Below are 6,740 nucleotides of genomic sequence, written 5' to 3' on the forward strand. Positions count from 1 at the left end.
GCCATGCTTCCTCACCCTATTATTAATTAATCCTTATAATTCATCTATCATCTTTTCTAACTTCGTCAACTAGGTCCTTTTTGAATTAATTCACAATCCTAATGCTAATATTAAGCATTTAATTTCTCATATATTCACTGTCACACAACAATTTATGCAATTAAAACACGAAAATAAATTTTTGGCTCGGTAATGTGGTCTCGAAACCACATTCCGACCGGGGCCTAATTTGGGTTGTCACAACTCTCCCCCACATAAGAAATTTTCGTCCCCGAAAATCTTACCGGTAAATAAATTTGGATATCGATCCTTCATAGAGTCCTCAAGTTCCCAAGTGGCTTCTTCAATTCCGTGTTTATGCCACAGTACTTTCACTAATGAGATTTTCCTGTTTCGTAGTTCTTTTACTTCATGTGCTAAAATACGAACTGGTTCTTCTTCGTAACTTAAATTAGATTGAATCTCGATCTCCGATGGAGGAATTACGTGCGATGGATCGGACCTATATCGTCGAAGCATCGAGACATGAAAAACGTTGTGAATCTTTTCGAGCTCAGGGGGCAAAATTAATCGGTATGCAACGGGTCCAACTCGTTCGGATACTTCGTACGGACCGATGAACCTCGGACTCAATTTGCCCTTACGACCAAATCTAAGCACCTTCTTCCAGGGTGAAACTTTGAGAAATACTTTGTCTCCAACCTGATATTCAATGTCTTTTCTTTTCAAATCCGCATACGATTTCTGACGATCTGTGGCTACCTTCAGACTTTCACGGATTACCTTTACTTTCTGTTCGGCATCTTTAATCAAATCAACTCCGAAAATTTTACTTTCACCGAGCTCAGTCCAAAACAATGGTGTACGGCATTTACGACCGTACAAAGCCTCGTAAGGTGCCACCTTAATACTTGATTGGAAACTATTGTTGTAAGCGAATTCGATCAAAGGTACATACCGTTCCCATGAACCACTAAACTCAAGGATGCAGCATCTCAGCATATCCTCGAGTATCTGAATTATCCGCTCAGATTGACCATCGGTTTGGGGATGAAAAGCGGTGCTAAAATGCAGCTTGGTACCCAAAGCTTCTTGCAATTTCTTCCAAAATCGCGAGGTGAATTCGGATCTCTATCCGACACGATAGAAATAGGTACTCCATGTAATCTCACAATCTAAGAAACATACAATTCGGCTAGTTTATCCAATGAAAAATCCGTACGCACGGGGATAAAGTGAGCCGACTTAGTCAGCCTATCAACAACAACCCAAATCGCATCCTTCTTACTTGCGGACAATGGCAGTCTAGACACAAAGTCCATTGTGACTCGGTCCCATTTCCACTCGGGTATCATGATCGGCTGAAGTAACCCTGAAGGCACTTGATGTTCCACTTTCACTTGTTGACATATTAAACATCTCGAAACAAAGTCGGAGATGTCTCGTTTCATACCATGCCACCAAAACCAACGTTTCAAGTCGTTGTACATTTTCGTGCTCCCCGGGTGAATTGACATTCGGCTACAATGGGCATCGTTCAGAATCATCGGAATGAGTTCTGAATTCCTTGGAACACACAAATGACTTCTAAACCTCAAACAACCATCATCATCAATCTGAAACTCCGATTCCTTGTTCGGAACACACTCAGCTTGTTTTGCAACCAATTCATCATCGACTTTCTGAGCTTCACGAATTTGATGAGTCAATAATGGTTTGGCTTTTAATTCAGCTACTAACACATTGTCAGGTAGAACAGACAAGTGTACATTCATCGCTCACAAAGCAAACAGTGATTTCCGGCTTAAGGCGTCCGCAACCACGTTAGCCTTTCCCGGGTGGTAATCAATGACAAGCTCGTAATCTTTCAACAACTCAAGCCAACGTCTTTGTCGCAGATTCAAGTCTCGTTGAGTCATCAAATATTTGAGACTTTTGTGATCCGAAAACACATGGCACTTCTCGCCAAACAAATAATGTCGCCATATTTTCAATGCAAACACAATGGCGGCTAGTTCGAGATCATGGGTCGGATAATTTCTCTCGTGTGGCTTCAATTGTCTTGACGCATAGGCCACAACTCGACCTTCTTGCATCAATACGCAACCCAACCCAAGTAGGGATGCGTCACTATAAATGACAAACTCTTACCCGATTCGGGTTGCACCAAAATTGGAGCTTCAGTCAGATGAGTTTTCAGTTGATCGAAGCTTTTCTGACATTTCTCCGTCCATTCGAACTTAACATTCTTCTGAAGTAGCTTCGTCATTGGTGTGGCTATCATCGAGAAACCTTTGACAATCGTCGGTAATAACCGGCGAGCACTAGAAAGCTCCGGACTTCGGTAACATTTCTCGGAGGCTTCCAGTTAAGTATGGCTGAAATTTTGCTCGGGTCAACCCGAATACCCGATGCGGATACCACATGACCCAAGAAGCTAACCTCTCTTAACCAGAACTCACACTTACTGAACTTAGCATATAACTGCTTATCCCGCAAAATTTGCAACACTAGCCTCAGATGCTCAGCATGTTCGGTCTCATCTCTTGAATAGACCAAGATGTCATCAATAAACACAACTACGAACCGATCCAAATACGGCCTGAAGATCCGATTCATCAAATCCATAAACACCGCAGGGGCATTAGTGAGCCCAAACGGCATCACTAAGAACTCGTAGTGACCGTACCTCGTTCTGAAAGCAGTTTTGGGTACGTCCGAATCTCGAATCCGCAACTGATAACAACCCGATCTCAAATCTATCTTTGAAAACACCGATGCTCCCTTTAATTGATCGAACAGATCATCAATACGCGGTAACGGATACTTATTCTTTATCGTCACTTTATTCAGTTGACGATAATCAATGCACAACCTCATGGTTCCGTCCTTCTTTTTCACGAACAATACTGGTGCACCCCAAGGTGAGAAACTCGGTCGAGCGAAACCTCTATCCGTCAATTCTTGCAACTGAGCTTTCAACTCTTTTAACTCGGTTAGTGCCATACGATACGGAGCAATCGAAATTGGCGTAGTTCCAGGTACAAGCTCAATACCAAACTCTACTTCCCGAACAGGTGGCAAACCCGGTAACTCTTCAGGAAAAACATCCGGGTATTCACAAACCACCGGCACCGATTCGGGTTTCTTTTCTAACTCCTTGTCATCAATTACATACGCGAGGTATGCTTCGCACCCTTTCCTTACATATTTCTGGGCCAACATTGCTGATATTACAGCTGGCAACCCCCTTAAGTCCGCAGACTCAACTCGGATTATTTCGTTATTTGCGCACCTCAAATTGATAGTCTTGCTTTTGCAATTCACAACCGCATCATGCGCGGTTAACCAATCCAAACCAAGAATAACATCAAACTCGTCGAACGGCAAAAGCATCAAATCGGCCGGAAAACAGGATTCTCGGATTATTAGAGGGCATCTCTTACACACTTTATCAACAAGTACGCATTGACCCAAAGGGTTTGACACTTGAATTACTAGCTCAGTAGACTCAACAGGTAGAGTCTTACTGGATGCTAAGGTTTCGCATACATATAAATGAGTAGAGCCAGGGTCAATCAATGCAATCACATTAGTATCAAGAGAGTGAAGGTACCAGTGATGATGTCGGGGGAGGATGCCTCCTCTCGTGCGCGAATGGCGTATGCTCTAGCAGGAGTACGGTTCTCGGCTCGATCGGCCGTATCAGAGGCCCCCTCTGACTACCACCCCTGCCTCCTAAAATCTCGGTGGTCTACTCTAGATGTCACTCCACTAGGTCTTGCACTTGAATCTTATTCTTCTCATCCAGCTCCGTGCAATCTCTAATGAAGTGGTCCTTCGAACCGCATCCGTAACAGGCCCTGCTAGTAGACTTGCCCCAACATTCACCTAGGTGTCGTCTTCCACATTGGGGACATTCAGGTTTCTCGTGACGAGTATTGCCCACACTAGCTACTGAAGTAGCTCGGGAGCCCATCGACGGTCTTGCCCTGATGGAAATTCCCGCAGTCGCCCTCGACTTATTAATGTCCTCCCTGAACTTCTTTACAGCTGAGAACAGAGCTTTACCCGTCGATCTTTTACGATAATCTCTAGCTTCAAATTCAGCCTTCCTCTTCTCCTTTCCAAGTTCTTCCGCCTTGCAGGCTCGTTCGACTAGTGTTACGAATTCTTTTATTTCCAAAATACCCATTAGTAGCTTTAAATCTTCATTCAATCCTTCCTCGAATCTTTTGCACATAGCAACCTCATCAGCTACACACTCCCGGGCATACCTACTAAGTCTTACGAATTCATGTTCGTATTCAGATACAGTCATACGGCCTTGCTTGAGTTCCAAGAACTCCTTACGCTTCTGATCAATGAACCGTTGGCTAATATATTTCTTCCGGAATTCCGTTTGAAAGAAGTCCCAAGTTACTCGCTCGTTCGGGACTATGGAAATCAAGGTCCTCCACCAATAGTAGGCTGAGTCTCGCAACAAAGATACAGCACATTTTAGACATTCATCGGGTGTGCATGACAATTCATCGAACACCCGAATGGTGTTATCCAGCCAGAACTCGGCCCTTTCGGCATCATCAGTTACTATGGCCTTGAACTCCTCGGCCCACGCTTCCTAATCAAGTCTACAGGTGGCTTACTCAGCCTCACAGGATCAGCGACTGATGGCATTACAGGCTCTTGGGTGGATTATTCAATTTGGGAATTGTTGGACAGCCGGGTTGGTTCGGGCATATTGCGCGACCCACTCATTCATCATGGTAAAGAAGGCTTGTTTAGCCCCCTCACCTTGATTATTCGCAGATGACTGAGGTTCAACAGGCGGCGTCCCTTGTGCAGGAGCAGCCGCTACGCTCTCAACGTCATCCGCTAGGGTTCTTTCTTCACCGGGATCCATTTACTAATCAAAACAAAAACATTTCAACCGTCAGAAGTCATCACCCTTTTAAACATTAACATATGGCATGTATAGCTAGACTCATACGTGCTATGGTAGTCCTAGAACCGACTAAACCATAGCTCTGATACCAATTAAATGTAACACCCGAACCCGAAACCGACACCGGAGTCGAACACGAGTGTTAACTGACTTTAACCCCTTACAAAATTTATTTTCCAGACACTGCCCAATCTGTGTACTAGTCGTTTTAAAAATCATATCTTGAGTTTCGTAACTCGAAAATCAGTTTCGTAATTTTCCCCGAACTAGACTCATGTGCCATCTATGTATTTTTTCTAGAATTTTGGTCGGGCCAATTAGTACAGTTTATTAGTCAAAGTCTCCCAAGTTGCAGGGATCGACTACACTGACCTGTGCCCATTACGACTTGGATATCTCCCTACACGGGGCTTCAATACTGATGTCGTTTGTTTCTATGAAAACTAGACTCAGAGAGGAATCTGTACATATATGGTACGACCCCTAATTATCTCTGGTTAATTTGTAATGAATTTCCAAAGTCGGAGCAGGGAATCCAGAAACCGTTCTGGCCCTGTCCCACTATAATCTGATTATCTCTAATATACTGCCCATATGATCTTTTCGTTACTTCCTCATGAAAGCAGACTCATCGAGCTTCGATTACATAATTTATTCATCAATTAATTCCACTCCTACTATTTTTAGTGATTTTTCAATCTCATGACACTGCTGCTGCCAGCATCTGTTACGAAGTAACTAGGTCCATCTCATGCCTACCTTGATCCAACTCAATCGAACATTCGTGCCATTTTCGCATGGCTTAAAGTTACATGCAAATTCAAACAAGTAATAGCTTTACATGCCAAAATGTTCTTCTAAGCCAACTAAGAAGAAAGTACCAAAACTTGCTATCCGATGTGATGACTTCGACGACGGCCTGACCCCGCAAAAATAGATGAGTCCAAGCACCTATATTGGGTGACAAGGAACACCGAGTGAGTTTATAACTCAGTAAGTCAAAAGCAATGCACTACCATCCATCAATAACATTATCACAAGAGGAAACAAAATGGAACGAGACAATTTACTCCATCCATACCGAACCATACATAGTTCCTCCAACCTATCGATTCAATTTCATATCAATTCATGCATTCACAATCCATATACTCATCAATAGGACATTGAAGCATTTCATAAATCAATTTATTTTCGTTACAATCAACGACTAAACGGCCTTTCACCATCCTACGATAATTTTATGTACGTGCTTCAAGTATAGTTGTCACATAGGTTCAACTTACCGAGCTCAACACAAGTATAAGCATAGCACCTATTAGCCATGTACTCAAGACACTTACCCGATCCGCTGTCCCGCGATCGACTCATACGTGTCGCACACATAGTGTCCATAATGATTCACGAATGTATATTGAGCCCGCACACTCAGTGCTATATAATCAACTCGCACATTAGTGCTACGTAATTAATCGCACACTTAGTGCTACATAGTCAAACTCGCACACTTAGTGCCGCATGGTCAATTCGCACACTTAGTGCATCATATTCATTTCGCACACTTAGTGCAACATAGTTGAATCGCACACTTAGTGCTGTACAATTTAATCCCGCGCACTTAGCGCCAATCTCATGGTCATAAATGGTTATCCCGCACGTTTAGTGCCGGATCACAATCAGTAATCTTACCTCTTTTCTTTCAACAATTTCATCATCACATACGTACATGCATATATATTATGTATTTTTTCATTATTCAATCATACATCCATTATGACATTTGAACATACCATAC

The sequence above is a fragment of the Gossypium hirsutum genome, chromosome A02, assembly GCF_007990345.1.
Source record: "Gossypium hirsutum isolate 1008001.06 chromosome A02, Gossypium_hirsutum_v2.1, whole genome shotgun sequence".
Taxonomy (NCBI): Eukaryota; Viridiplantae; Streptophyta; class Magnoliopsida; order Malvales; family Malvaceae; genus Gossypium; species Gossypium hirsutum.